This window comes from Stegostoma tigrinum, chromosome 19 (assembly GCF_030684315.1).
Source record: "Stegostoma tigrinum isolate sSteTig4 chromosome 19, sSteTig4.hap1, whole genome shotgun sequence".
NCBI classification, from domain to species: Eukaryota; Metazoa; Chordata; class Chondrichthyes; order Orectolobiformes; family Stegostomatidae; genus Stegostoma; species Stegostoma tigrinum.
The window spans coordinates 35,055,256-35,071,851 of NC_081372.1; positions in this window are offsets into that span (position 1 = coordinate 35,055,256).

Below are 16,596 nucleotides of genomic sequence, written 5' to 3' on the forward strand. Positions count from 1 at the left end.
GGATGAAGGATATCAGCAACATGTGCCTTTTTTCAGTAAGATTCAGGTTCTGTGCAACTAAGCAACAGTCTGTCTGATCTGATCAGGAATTAGACCCAATAGAAACTCTTAAAAGTCAATTGGATATGTACTTGAAGAAAGCAGACTTGCAGGGAAATTGGGAGAATGATGGATATGGGATTAAATTGGACAGTTATTTCAAACTTGTGGCATAAACATAACAGGCCAACAGGTTTCTGGTATGCTATATGACTTCACAAGAGAGGAAACAAGACAAAAGGACAAATTTTTAATAAGTTAAATTTTCCAACAACAATTAACACCCAAATAAATAACATTCCAAACTTGTAATATTTGATTTACAGTGCCAAAGAGGTTGACTACAATTACTTAAGACTTGTAATTAAAAAGGCACTTAGACAGAACTGAACAAGACTTAACTTCCTGGGGGTAGTTTAATTCATAGCTAGCAAAAATAGATAGGATCATCTTGCCAGTTAATGCATATCAATGGTGAGGCAGAGTTTGATTTTTTATTGAATGCAACATATCTTCCACATATAACTACGCAATTGCTGTCACCTGAAATTACTGTGACATTTACACAAAATCAATGGACATTCTGTAAAATATACAAAAACAAAGTTGCTGGAGAAGCTCAGCAGGTCTGGCAGCATCTGTGAAGGAACGAACAGAGTTAATGTTTCAGGTCCAGTGACCCTTCCTCAGAACTTCCTTGGTAAAATATACCCTGTTGTCATTTTAACTTATCAAATATGTTAAATAAATATTAATGATTATGTAACTGCAACAACTTTGAACTCTGGATATATTGGAGAATATCTACAGCAAAGTTTATTTTTGTGGTTAGAAGTTTATTTAAGAAGACAAAACAAAATCTATGTCAAGAGTTTTCTTAATATTTAAATACATTCTCACTTATAACTGATTCTTAGCAGGAGAGATGCTAATAAGTTCAGCTGAATTTCCTTGAAATGTTAATAAATTGATGATCTCGTAAAAGGTATTTTTAGAAATTTCCTGCAGCTTGCACAGTGTAACAGTTGAATTTGATACATCTTCACCCAGTCCTAAAATTCTTAAAGTCCTTTATGACCACATATTCTCTCAAGCGAAAATAGCCTCAGGCAAAATATATGTCATAAGGCCTGATTGTGACACATTTTCAGTTTATTGCTTCCTCTAGTCCCACATCATATTGTGTATCTTTTACAAACATTTCCAATATTTTATTTCAAGTAGAACATTAATTTGAGGAACATTGAGCTGATGGAAAATAATGACGCAGATTTGTATCCAAAGGATAATCTTTTACAGCAAGATATTATACTGAAGTAATAAAGTACCAATTTACTGGTATGCTGCAGTTAACTGTTTTATTGAATAAGAGCTTAAAGCATAACTTGCAATTTTATGATCTTGTAATTCATCTATTGTTCGTCTTTTCAAATATGCATGTTGATTATAATCTGTTTGAGAGGTCTCTATGTCATACCTACATTTACAACACTAAATCTTATCTCTTAATTTAAAATGCATGTTAATTAATCTTTACATAACTTTTCTTAACATTTAACATTTTATTAGTTTTCCAGCACTAACTAAACAGGTTTATTTTATTTTCAACAGTGACCCTTGGGGCTAATACACATTGCTCAAATGCTGAATAGTTTAAGGATCTCTACTATATAAGGTAGGTTGTGTTTTGTAGTATGCCAAGCTAAGGCAAGGTTTTGCAAATAAATTTCATTATTAAGAAATGGTTTTGTTTATAACTTTCTCATCTTGGAAGAATTATTTTGTTTAAAGTTAGATTTGTATTTTTTCAAGGTCAGCTAACCTAGCAGTACATTTTTAAATTGGTTAATGGGGTTATTTATGAAAACTGGTTTTGTACTAGTTATATTTTTCACTCCCAATGGTGTTTAATATTGAACAATAAATGACCAATAACTAACCTCTAGTTCCTGAAATATGTAGTGTAAGATTATGGCACACTATTGAAAGTAAATTTTGATTAGGCTTCTATGTTTCTCTGTCCATTTGTTGTGTATTTTAGTTAAAGTTTGACTCCATTAATCACACTTGAGCTGGAAAAGAAAAACAAGGACACAAAAGGCAAATTACCCCAATTATTTCAACTGGAATTATACTATCCCAGTTTACTGACATGCTTTTAGCTGAAATTAACGCATACTCACTAGGTAAAGGAAGGCTATTTGTATGCCCCAGTGCTTAATATGTTCCACATGTTGAAAGCTAGCACAATGGAGTCATGATAAAGTAGTCTGGATAAAATTATTTTGTTATTACTGCTAATCAGCTTTTTAAACAGACATGGCCAGTTCCATGGTTTATATTGTGTAAAGTGTCATTTACTTTCAAGATTAATCCTTTTTATCAACCAACAGAACATTCTCTGTGTAGCTGAAGCAAAAATGAGCGTTAGATGCTATACTAAACATTATATGTTATATTGCTATTCTTGATTTGGCAAAATTAATAATTACTAGGCTGGTTTGGTATTATATAACGCAGCTTTAATAATGCAGAATCAAACTATCAGCTTACACCAGTATTATCTTCATTCGATGTTGCATTTCCACATTACAGTCACTCAGGCTCTACTCTGGAACATGTTAACTATTTCAGAAAGATAGTCTGAATTTCTGAGACACTTGCATTATATGACAGAGCTTAAATACCAGAATATTGTAATATAGAACGTAGAACATAGAACAATACAGCGCAGAACAGGCCCTTCGGCCCTCACTGTTGTGCCGGCCAGTGAAGCCCATCCCCCTACACTATCCCATCATCATCCGTATGCTTAGCCAAGGAATGGATATTATGGGTTTGGAAGTGCTGTTTAAAGTTCTTTGGCGGATTTCTGCAATGCATCTCGTATATAGTACACACTGCTGATATTGATGCAGTGACTGAATGTTTGTGGAAGTGGTGCCAATAAAACAGGCTGCTTTAAAATCCAAAAGAACTGCAGATGCTGTAAATCAAAACCAAAAACAAAAGTTGCTGGAAAAACTCAGCAAATGTGGCAGCATCTGTGAAGAAAAAATTAGAGTTAATGTTTCAGGTCCAGTGACCCCTCATCACCTCAGGAGACCTCCCACCCAATATGAACGATTTATATTTATAATGCATTCTGAACTGATCACAATGGTATCCTTAAGTCAAACCATGCAACCTTTGTCACTATGTCATTAACTATGTGTTTATAAATTTTCAAAATTATGAGATTTGGATTCAGTACCATCTTCCTGGGCCTAACAATCTTCAGCTGCATCATCAGTGACCTTCTTTCCATCATTAGGTCAGAAGTGGGATGATGGCAATTGATTGAACAATGTTCAGCATAACGCACGACTCCTCAATTTTGAAAATGTTCATCGTGCTAATGCAGTTCATGTTAATCTACTTACCATATGCAAATATGAGAATTTTAGGACATAATAAAGTGCATACAAACTTCTGAGTTAATTTCCCAACTTTATCTGATTCACTCAAAATTTATCAAAATATACAACACAGACCTAAACTTGGAGGAAGGAAGTGAATGTACTGTAGCTAAAACTGCAAGAATATGTAGAAAGGCAGGTTGTGAGAGGTATACAAACAGTATATATAGAGATAATAGTATCAGAGATAATGGGAACTGCAGATGCTGGAGATTCCAAGATAATAAAATGTGAGGCTGGAGCTCTGATGAAGGGTCTAGGCCCGAAACGTCAGCTTTTGTGCTCCTGAGATGCTGCTTGGCCTGCTGTGTTCATCCAGCCTCACGTTTTATTATATAGAGATATTGATAGGTTAAGTAAGTTAACAAAAAGTTGGAAATGTGGGAAAATGTGAAGATGTTCTTTTTGAAAGGGAGAACATAAGAATGTAATATTCTCCAGCATTGGCCTTTTAGTAGTATTCCCTGGCCATTGATATTGTCTGCTTAAAAGAAGAGGGAATCAGCTGTTGAAGATGGATAAAATCTTGTGAAGGTTAAGAATGAATTAGCAAAAGATGTATTCGTGAGAGAGTGGTGAAACACAGCATAATGAAGCTTACTGGTTTCAATTTCCTGATGAGATCTTCCCCTTCCATTTGAATAGTCATGCTCTCCTCCAGCAAAGGAAGTGTATGTGGCTAGTTGATTATTACATTTCATTTTGTGAGGCTTTATCTCATTCTGTTCAGGGATGTGAGTTTCCACTTGAAAACAATTGGACATGTTGGGAAAATTTCTCAAAGCTTTCTCTACCTATTGAAGTTCCATGCCAAAAAGATTGGATGACATTTTAATCAGAACTTTATCAGCTTTTCCAAGAATTTTATGAATGCTATGAACACTCTCCAATTGAGTTAGAAGAGGATGAATCTCTTTATGCTTCAGATAACCTATCAATCCTCACACCGGGGTGAACCTTGTGACAAGTGATTAACAGGCCAATTTTTGTTATTTCCAGAAGTTGATCCTGTGGTATCTCACTCTTCAGATCTTGATCAAATAGGTCAGGATTTCCCTGATGTTCTTCCAGATCAGAAACAGCAGATTCTTTCACCTGCTTTTGAAGTGACCCAGTTTGTACAATGGGCTGTATGAAATCACCACAATATTTGAATCTGTGAAAATGATACTCTGAAAGGAGGTGTTGAGGTTTAAAATATATTCAATCTTAATGAGAATTTTTTAAGAATATTAAAAAAGAACTTGGGAAAGATGAAGGGATAGGGTTTGATGATTATTTATGTGGTTCTCAGAAGTGAGCAGTGATATCAATGGTCATGTGGTACTGCTCTAGTAAGAAGTTGTACCTTGTACAGCTTCATAACCTTATCATCATGGACAGTGTAACAATAGATACAAGTAATAGTGTCTGAGTTACAAACATTCATACTTATGAATGTGATCCACAAGGGTGTATCAATAATAATTTTAAAGCTTTGACATGCAGCATGTGTGTAGGAATGGTTATTTTATATTGTCCACCATTGTGTTCCAACTTGGTTACAAATTGACTTACGAATGGACTCAAGCATAGAAATTGTTCGCAGTCCAAGGACTGGCTATATAGATTAACAGTTGGTAAAACAAAAATCTGGCCTGAGCTTGTATCAAATCTGAGTAACTCAGATGAGAACATGATCAGAAATGCTTGCACTCATGAAACCCAAGAGTGAAAAAGCACAAAACCCTTGAGTCAAATCAGTAACATTTGAATGAGATATATAGGCTTCTTCAGCTTTTCTTCTAGAATGAGTTATCACTAGAATTTACAAGACTAATTAAAATGATTCAATTACTTTTCATGCTAGTATGTGCAAATTGGGAGTTGGGAGAGCTGTCTTACAGACTTGGCAGGCAACAGACTAAAAGTAGTCATACTCATAGAAGCATACCTTACAGACAAATTCCCAGATACCACCATCACTATCGATGGGTATGTATTGTTTCACCAGCAGGACAGGTCCAGCAGAGGTAACGGTGCAGTGGTATACAGTTGGGAGGGAGTTGCTTTGGGAGTCCTCAACATTGACTCCGGACCCCATAAAGTCTCATGGCTTCAAGCTAAACATGGGCAAGGAAATCTCCTGCTGATTATCACATACCGTCCTCCCTCAGCTGATGAATCAGTACTCTCCTCAATGTCGAACAACACTTAGAGGAAGCACTGCGGATGGCAAGGGCACAAAATGTACTCCCGGTGGGGGATTTCAAAGTCCACCACCAAGAGTGGCTCAGCAGCAACACTACTGATAGAGCTGGTTGGGTCCTAAAGGACATAACTGCTATACTGGGTCTATGGCAGGTGGTGAGGGAACCAACAAAGGGAAAAACATACTTGACCTCATCCTTATCAATCTGCCAGCTGCAGATGCATCTGTCCATGACAATATCAGTAAGAGTGACCATCGCACACTCCTTGTGGAGACGAAATCCCGCTTTCAGATTGAGAATAACCTCCATCGTGTTTTGTCGCACTATCACCTTGCTAAATGGGACAGACATTGCACAGATCTAGCGACTCGAAGCTGGGCATCTATGAGGTGCTGTGGGCCATCAACAGCAGCAGAATCATATTCCAGCACAATCTGTAACCTCTTGGCCTGCATATGTGCCACTCAACCATTACCATCAAGCCAGGGGATCAAATCTGGATTTAATCAGAACTTTATCAGCTTTTCCAAGAATTTTATGAATGCTATGAACACTCTCCAATTGAGTTAGAAGAGGATGAATCTCTTTATGCTTCAGATAACCTATCAATCCTCACACTGGGGTGAACCTTGTGACAAGTGATTAACATCCCAATTTTGTTATTTCCAGAAGTTGATCCTGTGGTATCTTCAGATCTTGATCAAATAGGTCAGGATTTCCCTGATGTTCTTCCAGATCAGAAACAGCAGATTCTTTCACCTGCTTTTGAAGTGACCCAGTTTGTACAATGGGCTGTATGAAATCACCACAATATTTGAATCTGTGAAAATGATACTTTGAACGGAGGTGTTGAGGTTTAAAATATATTCAATCTTAATGAGAATTTTTTAAGAATATTAAAAAAGAACTTGGGAAAGATGAAGGGATAGGGTTTGATGATTATTTATGTGGTTCTCAGAAGTGAGCAGTGATATCAATGGTCATGTGGTACTGCTCTAGTAAGAAGTTGTACCTTGTACAGCTCCATAACCTTATTATCGTGGACAGTGTAACGATAGATACAAGTAATAGTGTCTGAGTTACAAACATTCATACTTAATGGAGAATGCAGGAGGGCATACTGGAAGTAGCACCAGTCATACCTGTAGATGAGGTGCCAACCTGGTGAAGCCACGAACCAAGGCTACTTGCATGCCAAACAGCATAACCAATGTGATGGACAGAGCTATGTGATCCCACAACCAAAGGATCAGATTTAAGCTCTGCAGTCCTGCCACCAGTTGTGAATGGTGTAGAACAATTAAACAACTCACTGGAGGAGAAGGATTCACAAACATCCCGATCCGCAATGATGGAAGAGCCCAGCACATTAGTGCAAAAGATAAGGCTGAAGCATTCACAGCAATCTTCAACCAGAAGTGCCGAGTGGATGACCCATCTCAGCCTCTTCCAGTGGTCCCCAGCATTACAGATACCAGTCTTCAGCCAATTTGATTCATTCCATGTGATATCAAGAAATGGTTGGAGACATTAGATACCACAAAGGCTATGGGCCCTGACAACATTCCGGCAATTGAACTGAAGACTTGTGCTGCTGAACTTATCACTCCCCTAGCTAAGCTGTTCCAGTACAGTTACAATACTGATATCCGGCTGACAATGTAGAAAATTGCTGAAGTATGTCCTGTTCATAAAAAGCAGGACAAATCAATACTGGGCAATTACCACTCCATTAGTCTACGCTCAATCACCAGCAAAGTGAAGGAAGATCTCATCAACAGTGCTATCAAGCAGCACCTGCTTAGCAACAATCTGCTTAATGACGCCCAGTTTGAATTCCGTCAGGGACACTCAGCTCCTGACCTCATTACAGCCATGATTCAAACATGGACAAAAGAGCTGACTTCCAGAGGTGAGGTGAGAGTGGCAGACCTCGAAATAAAGGCTGCATTTGATGGAGTGTGGCTTCAAGGAACCCTCGCAAAACTGGAATCAGTGGGTATCAAGGGGCAAACTCTTTAGTGTTTGGAGTCATTTTGATGGTTGTGGTTGTTGGGGATCAATCATCTCAGCTCTGGGAGATCTCTGCAGGATTTCCTCAGGTCAGAAATCACATAACACCAAGTTATAGTCCAACAAGTTTATTTGAAAACACAAGCTTTCTAAGACGCGTTCCTTCTTCAGGTGTTAGTGAGAAAGGTGGTATCAGAGATAGAATTTATAAGTAAAAGATCAACGGATAATACCACTGATGAGGATGTATTAAACAAATCTAAGATGCTGTTAAATCTTTAATCGGCTAGAAAGTTTTAATTGATTGCTATGTTTATGTAAATCTCTGAATTTCTTTCAAGTCACTGCCCTAAGAGAGTTACAGATTTTATCAACAACATTCAAGAAGCTTGAAACCATCCAGGACAAAGCAGCCCATTTGATTGGCACTGCATCCACAATCATCTACTCCTCCACCACCGACACTTAGCAGCAGTGTGTATTAGCTAAAAGATACAAGGCAGAAATTCACCAAAGATCTTCAGACATCACCTTCCAAACTCATGACCACATCAATCTAGAAGGACAAGGGTAGCAAATATATGGGAACACCACCAGCTTCAAATTCCCCACCAAGCCACCGACCATCCTGACTTGGAAATATACCACCTTTCCTCAACTGTCGCTGGGTCAAAATTCTGGAATTCCCTCCCCAGTAGCATTGTGGGTCAACCCACAGCAGGTGGACTGCTGCAGTTGAAGACAGCAGCTCACTACCACCTTCTCAAGGGCAACTAGAGATGGGCAGTAAATGCTGGCCAGCCAGCGATGCCCACGTCACACAAATGAATAAAAAAAGGCATAATACTTCTGATCAGATTCACTTAATTTTATCACAGGGGTTATTTCTGAGGAGCAATGTTGAAGTACAGTCTTGCCAATGCTATATCAGACAATATTCATTGCCAGAGATAATGAGAACTGCAGATGCTGGAGAATCCAAGGTAACAAAGTGTGAAGCTGGATGAACACAGCGGCCAAGCAGCATCTTAGGAGCACAAAAGCTGACGTTTTGGGCTGAGACCCTTCATCGGAGAGGGTTCTGAAATAAATAGGGAGAGAGGGGGAGGCAGATCGAAGATGGATGGAGGAGAAGATAGATGGAGAGGAGACAGACAAGTTAAAGTGGGAGGGATGGAACCAGTAGAGGTGAGTGTAGGTGGGGAGGTAGGGAGGAGATAGGTCAGTCCAGGGAGGACGGACAGGTCAAGGGGGCGGGATGAGGCATCCCCTATTCCCAATTCCTTAGCCTCCGCCACATCTGCTCCCAGGATGAGGCATTCCACTCCCGGACATCCCAGATGTCCTCGTTCTTCAAGGACTGCAACATCCCCCCCTGCAGTGGTCAAGAACGCCATCGAACATGTCTCCCACATTTCCCGCAACTCATCCCTCACACCCCGTCCCTGCAATAACCATCAAAAGAGAATCCCCCTCATCCTCACATACCATCCCACCAACTTCCTGATCCAACGCATCATCCTCCAACACTTCCGCCATCTGCAATTTGACCCCACCACCAAAGACATTTTTCCATCCCCACCCTTGTCCGCTTTCTGGAGGGACCACTCTTTCTGTGACTCCCTTGTCCGCTCCACACTCCCCTCCTACCTGTAAATTGGTCAAGAGCTGAGTATCCTAGCATAATTCTGAATTTAATGTCAAAGATCAGGTTATTGCCGAGCAAGTGCCGTTTAGTGTTACACAACCTTTTCTATTACCTTGCTAAAGTAGATTAATAGGAAACTGGGAATATGGGATAGAGTCTTTACAGGGAGCAGGGTGGGAGGATGTATAGTATGGGTAATGGCAGGAGTCAGAGGCTTTATAGTGGATATAGGTGGCCAGCCTATTCCCAGAAATGGGAACAGAGATGCCAAAGAAGGGAAGGAGATGGACCAAATGAAGGTGAGAGCAGGCTGGAAAATGGAAGAGAAATTGATAAATGTTTCCAAAGCCATATGAGAGAGGGAGGCAGCACTGATGATGTCATTAATATACCAAAGAAAGAGTTGTGTGTGGAGCCTGATTAAGGAATATTCCACATGCTTTACAAAGACACAGCCATTTCTGCCACCTCCATTGTGATACTATCAACAGATACGTATTCCCTACCTCTAATAAAAACCAAAAGAACTGCAGATGCTGTAAATCAGGAACAAAAACAAAGTTGCTGGAAAAGCTCAGCATGCCTGGCAGCATCCGGTCCAACACTTCCGGTCCAGTGACCCTTCCTTAGAACTATTCCCTCCTTCTCCCTTGACACCCTGGTCCACTCCTCCACCACTCCCAATGCTTCTCCACACAAGTGAAACACCTTCCCATGCAATAACAGAAGGTGGAATACCTGCCCATTTACTTCCTCCCTCCTCAAGACGCAAGGCCCCAGGCACTCCTTCCAGATGATGCAGTGATTAACCACAACATGGTTTTGTCTATAATGGGGAAATGAAATGCAGACTGGGTCACTGTTTTGCAGAACACCTGTGTTCTGTCTGTAAAAATGACCCTGAGCTTCCCGATGCTTGCAACTTCAACACATCACTGTGTTCCCTGGCCAACATTTCATTGAAACATGTAAAATTTTTAAGGTCTCGGTAGGGTAAATAGGGAGAGAATGTTTCCCCTCATGTAAGAGTCTAGGACCAGAGGGCATAGTCTCAGAATAAAGGGGTGCAATTTAAGACTGAGTTGAGGAGTAATTTCTTCCCTGAGTGAGTTATGAGGCTTTGGAAGTCTTTGCCACAAAAAGAATTGTGTATATTTAAAGCTGAGATTGAAAGATTCTTGATCATGAAGAGAAATCAAGGGTTACAAGTAAAACGCATGAAAGTGGACATAGGAGTGGTACAGTGGCTTAGTGGTTAGCACTGTTGCCTCACCGTGCCAGTGGCCCTGGTTTGACTCCAGCCTCAGGCACCCGTCTGTGTGGAGTTTACATGTATTCTTGTGTCAGCATGAGAGGAGTGGGGGTGCAGTTTCCTTTGGGAGCTCCAGTTTCCTCCCACAGTCCAGGTTAGTTGTATTGGCCATGCTAAAATGTTCTATGGTGTCCAGGAGTTTGCAGGCTAGGTACATCACCAATGGTAGCTATGGGTTATGGGGATAGGGTCCGGACTAGGTCTGGCTGGAATGCTCTTGAAGGGTTGGTGCAGACCAGATGGGCCAAATGGCCTCTTTCCACACTGTGGGGATTCTATTATTCTATTCTGTTCTATTCTATACTATGTATATCAGATCAGCTATGATTCTATTGAATAGTGGAACAGGCTTGAGGGCCGAATGGTTTCGTCCAGCTCCTACTGGTATGGTCTTATTACCTAAAGAAAGAGCATTTAGCGAACATAGAAGTTTGCCAAAAAGAATCCAATCACAGCCATGCCAATTAAACAAGAAACTTTAAAGTGGAGGCAGTGTGACTCTTCACTGCGATTTGAATACCTGGTAAAGGTAGAAGGGTTGGATCTTTGTTTCTGATACTTAAATAGTAAGACCATTTCAAGTCGTTCTGATATGATATCAAATATTCATGTTTATCTTCCAATTGTGTGTCACAAGCTTTGATGTTCTTTTGTTATAAGTATATTGACAGGCTTGTGACCACCACGATTAAAAGAAACAATGTTAAAATTTAATGTCTAGCAAGCCAAGTTTCACTCTGGGATCTGACTTGTCCAGAATTTCCGTCAGCTGGGGTCATAATAATTGCCGTATCCCAGTAGGTGCATTTCATTGTGTGACCCGGCATTGGTAGGCGGCCCTGCAAAGATCCACCCCCTGACCCTCCCCCCAACCCCCAGCCAGAATCTGACTTGAGGAAAAATATTAGCATAAAGAAAGGCAGGATTCTTCCCTGACTAAAGATCAAAATCTAGTACATCAGCTTTCTATTGCCAGTAGTTAAACAGAAAGTAAAGTAATTAGGAAAGTATGAACAAGATTGTCAATCAGTGTGATACAGGGTGATATTTTCTAACAGTATGGAGAGGAGTGAAATGGAATCAGTGATTATAATTTGATTATAATTGTTACTCTGTGGTAATGTGTTGTGAAATAAAGTAGCTTTATGATTTGTGTCTGATCTTGTTTCACCAAGTGCCTTCCAAGAGATTGAAGAAATACCAGTGTGGAAGACACACATATCCAGTTTAGGTCACAAAGGGGTATTATTGTTACACTCAGCTTACACCATCATGTAAGTATATATATATATATGCAGTGTGTATCAACTCTCATAAAAGTAAGACACTCAGGTCATTTATGGAAGAAACTGATCCCACGAAACCTGTGATGGTATGTACAGAAGATCTGCATTTGTAATGGGCACAAGTCTGGTATTTAGAGGTAGGTTAACCTGGCTTACATAGTTGGATTGGGGAAAATTTGAATATTATAAAACACAACTTGTATTCCTCAGCTGACTGTAACACCCCAGACAATTTCTAGAAGGCATTGGACAAGGTTTCGTATCAAAGGTTACCATCCAAAACAAGAATTCATGGTTCTCAGGATAACATATTAGTATGGATACAAGATTTGTTAGCTAACATGAAACAGAGGAGGCATATATGGGTCACTTCTGATTTGCGAAATATAATGTGAGAAGTGCCACAGTGATCAGTGCTGAGGCCACAACTATTTACAATTTATTTCAGTGACTTAAATAAAGAGACCAAGTGATGAAGTATTGGTGACAATGGGAACTGCAGATGCTGGAGAATCCAAGATAATAAAATGTGAGGCTGGATGAACACAGCAGGCCCAGCAGCATCTCAGGAGCACAAAAGCTGACGTTTCGGGCCTATCTCTGATGAAGGGTCTAGGCCCGAAACGTCAGCTTTTGTGCTCCTGAGATGCTGCTGGGCCTGCTGTGTTCATCCAGCCTCACATTTTATTATATAAGTGATGAAGCATGTATGGTTAATAAATTGTCTGATGATACAAAAGTAGGTAGGAAAGTAAGTTGCAAGAGAAAACTGCAAAAGGATGTAGTTATGTGAGTCAGCAATAAATTTGGCAGATGGCAATATAATGCTGGAAAATCTGAATTTGTCCATTTTGGCAGGAAGAAAAGAAGCATTTTATTTAAATGGAGAGAAACTGCAGAAATCTGAGGTATAGTGGAGCCTGGAGTGCCCTGACTTATGAATCATGAAGAAGTTGGTATGCAAGTATAGCAAATGATTAGGAAGGCAAATGGAATGTTATTAATTATTGCAAGGAAAATTAAATATATAAGTAGGGAAGTTTTGCTTCAGTTGTGTAAGGTATTGGAATTACATTAGAGGCAGTTCAGAGGTTCACTTGCCTGATTTCTGGGATGAGGAGTTTATCTTATGTGGAAAGTTTGGGTTGGTTGGACCTCCAGGCATTGAAGTTTAGAACAATGAGATATGATCTTTTTGAAACAGTTAAGATCCTGTCAGAGCTTGACAAGATAGATGCTGAAAGAATGTTTACATATAGGAGAGACTAAAGCGGGGGGTAGTGGGAGCAGAGTTTAAAAACAAAATCTTCCATTTAGACAGAAATACAGAGTATTCTGTTTTTTTCCCAGAGAGTTGTGAGGCTATGGAATTCCATTCCTAGATACCAGTTGATGCAGGATTATTGTAAACTTTTTAAGGTTAAGTTAGATAGTTTGTTAACTAAGAAGAAAATGGAAAATAGCTAGAAAAGTGGAGTTGAGAGTACAATCAGATTAGGCACCATGTTACTGAATGGCAGAGAAGGCTCAAGGGACCAAACAGTTTATTCCTCCTTCTAATCAATATGTTTATATATTTCTATTAATAGTTGGTTATATTGGCTGGCTGGATTAAGTATTAGTTTGATAACAGAAATAGAGGGTGGAGGTAAATAACTAGCAAATGGTGTGTCCAGGGAAAAGTAGCCATCAGAATTCCAGCTGTCTCTGAAACCTAAAAGAAAACAATTTTTTTCGTGGAGTTTAATTATCATTGCCCAGGAAAGAAGCAGCATGAAAACAATATGGCAGTTAATTCCTCTAGTGACAGTGAATCCAATCTGCTCAAATCCACTAGATTCTTCCTCGCTCTCCATCAAGCAGTGCAAATGCAAGTTGGGAATTGCAAGCAAGTGATTCATTGAACATTATTGGTCTGTCACTTGAAGAAGTATCCATTCTGAAAATGTGATGGACTCTAAAAAGGTAAAGTCACCATAATATTACTAGGCCATAGGGCTAATCTCTCATGTGAGAGAGAGAGATGACTGGTGGTAGTTTTACCTGATGGTCACCACACCAGGAATTGACCCCAAGCTATTGGCAGTATGCTGTGTCACAAGCCAATTATCCAGCCAACTGAGCTAACCAATCCCATTAGCAAAAATCTGAAGGGAAGGAATTTGTGAGCCACTATTAAACAGACTAAATGTATCTATGCGTAAACTAGTTATTAATGAAGCAAATTAGGCACTGGGGATTTTTCTAGACGACATTGGATACAACTAAATGAACAATGAACTCAATTCTGGAGAGTTGCATGCTATTTCTTTTCTTTTTGCAATTAAATGACATAATTGCATTAGAAAATGTTTACGAGAGAATGGCCAATGTGAATCCAGACAATGGGTGAGTGGGATGATTAAATTTATTTCACTTGAGGCAAGAAGACTGAGAGAGGTATCGGTACGGGCCATTAAAATAAGACAGATGTAAATACTGTAACAGTAATCAAATCATTTTTCCAAGGCAATGGATATTGATTTGGAGACCACAAAATTCACAAGCCTCAGTTCATGTTAAAGGGTTTAACGATAAATCCCCTTTCAGGATGCTAGAGGTGTGAGATGGAAAAGTAAAGAATTAACAGTTAACTTTATGTAAATTTGTTTATTTTTTGAGAAAAGGGAGGTTGATTCCTTATTTATCTATCAAAGATATTTGGGATCACTTGATTTATTTTTCAGAAGAGAAAAATTAATCCTCCCTAAAGTAAGGCTCAACAAATGATAACAATCAAATGTAGACTCTGAGAGTCATTGGGAACTAAATTAAAAGCCAGTTCTGGATTCATGAAGCATGATTAATCCATGTTTAAACCTTTTGCTTTCATTGTAGCAAGCATGTCTTCATGTTGCTTGCTCATTTGAAGGATTTTATCACCTGGCCTGTGTTGACTGTACTGTTGACTGCCTGGATGCCTGAGCAGGAGGCCAGGATTGTGAGAGCTTAGCCCTAGTTAAAGCTTACTTGCACTGCTTAGGTTAACCTACATCTCACTGGAGTACATGCTTGCAGGAAGTAAGTTTGACGCCAGCAACACTGAAAAAAGACATAGTTTGACAGGGCGCCTAGGTAAGTGACATCAAAAATCATAATCATCTGCTTTGTGCTATGAATGACTCCAAAAAGTAGAACATTTTCCCTGATTCCCACTGATTCCAGTTTTGCGAGAGAATCTTGAAACCACACTCCATCAAATGGTGCCTTGATGTCAAGTGCAACCACCCTCGATCTCCTTTCTGAGTTCAGCTCTTTTTCCATATATATTCCCAAGTTGGGATGGTAAGTGGTTTGGAGTGGTATGTACAGGTGGTGGTGTTCCCTGCTGCCCTTCTCTTTCTAGATCATAGTTGTAATAGGTTGAGAAGGCGCTGCCTAAGGATTTTTAGTGAATTTCTGCCGCGCATCTTCTAGATGGCACAGACTGCTGCTACTGAGTGTCAGTGATGGAGGAAGTGAATGCTTTTGGATGTGGTATGCTTTATTCTGGATGATATGAAGCTTCTTGAGTGTTGTTGTGGCTGCACTCATATAGACAAGTGGGGAGTATATCCTTCACACTCCTAACTTGTGCCTTGTAGATGGTGCATAGGCTTTGGAGCATAAAAAGGTGAATTACTCACAGCAGTATTCCCACTCTCTCACCTGCTTTTGTCGTCACTATCTTTGCATGGCTATTCCGTTCAGTTTATGGTCAATAGCAACACTCAAGATGTTGATAATGAGGAATTGAATGTCAAGGGACAGTGGCTAGATTATATCTTAACGGAGACGGTTATCGCCTGGCATTTATCTTTCTTGCCAAGTGTCACCCCAAGCCTGGATACTGTCCAGATCTTGTTGCATTTGGACATGGACTGCTTCGGTACTTCAGAATTCTGAACACTGTGCAATATTTGACAAACAATGATGATATAGCTGAAGAAGGTTGGGCCTAGTGCACTACCCTGTGGAACTCCCACAGAGAGGTCCTGACATTGAGACGAATGACCTCCAACAACCACAAACATCATTTGATGTGCCATGTATGAATCTAACCAATGGAGAATGTTGCCCCGATTCCCATTGACTCCAGTTTTGCAAGTGCTCCTTGATCCCACACTCAGCCAAATTTTATTTTCATGTCAAATACATCCCTCTGATTTTGGGATTCTCAGAAGAGTACCAAGATGAATTATCCACTCAGAACCTCTGGCTGAATTGCTTATAAATGTTTAAGCCTTGTCCTTTGTATTTAGGCAAATAGGCCAATTTAATGGTCAGAGTTGAGTTTGGATAGGGTTTTCCTAGACAATTCCTTAGCCTATGGGAAGCAATGGTTGAATTTTGGTGAAGGAAATAATAATCTTAAATAAAACAAAGCAGAAATTGGTGGAAAAACTCAGCAGATTTGGCATTATCTATGGAGAGAAAGAGTGTTAATGTTTCAAGTCCAGTGACCTGAGTTTTAACATCCCTAAAATGATGCTCAACAGGGAGACAAGGATATGCTTATCTGTAGAAGTTGGTTTAATTGATCTGAATTTTGAGCATTTTGTTCATTGTGGGGAATAAGCAATTCAATTTGGACCGATAGAATAATGGTTGGTCAGGAAGGGGGAATTTG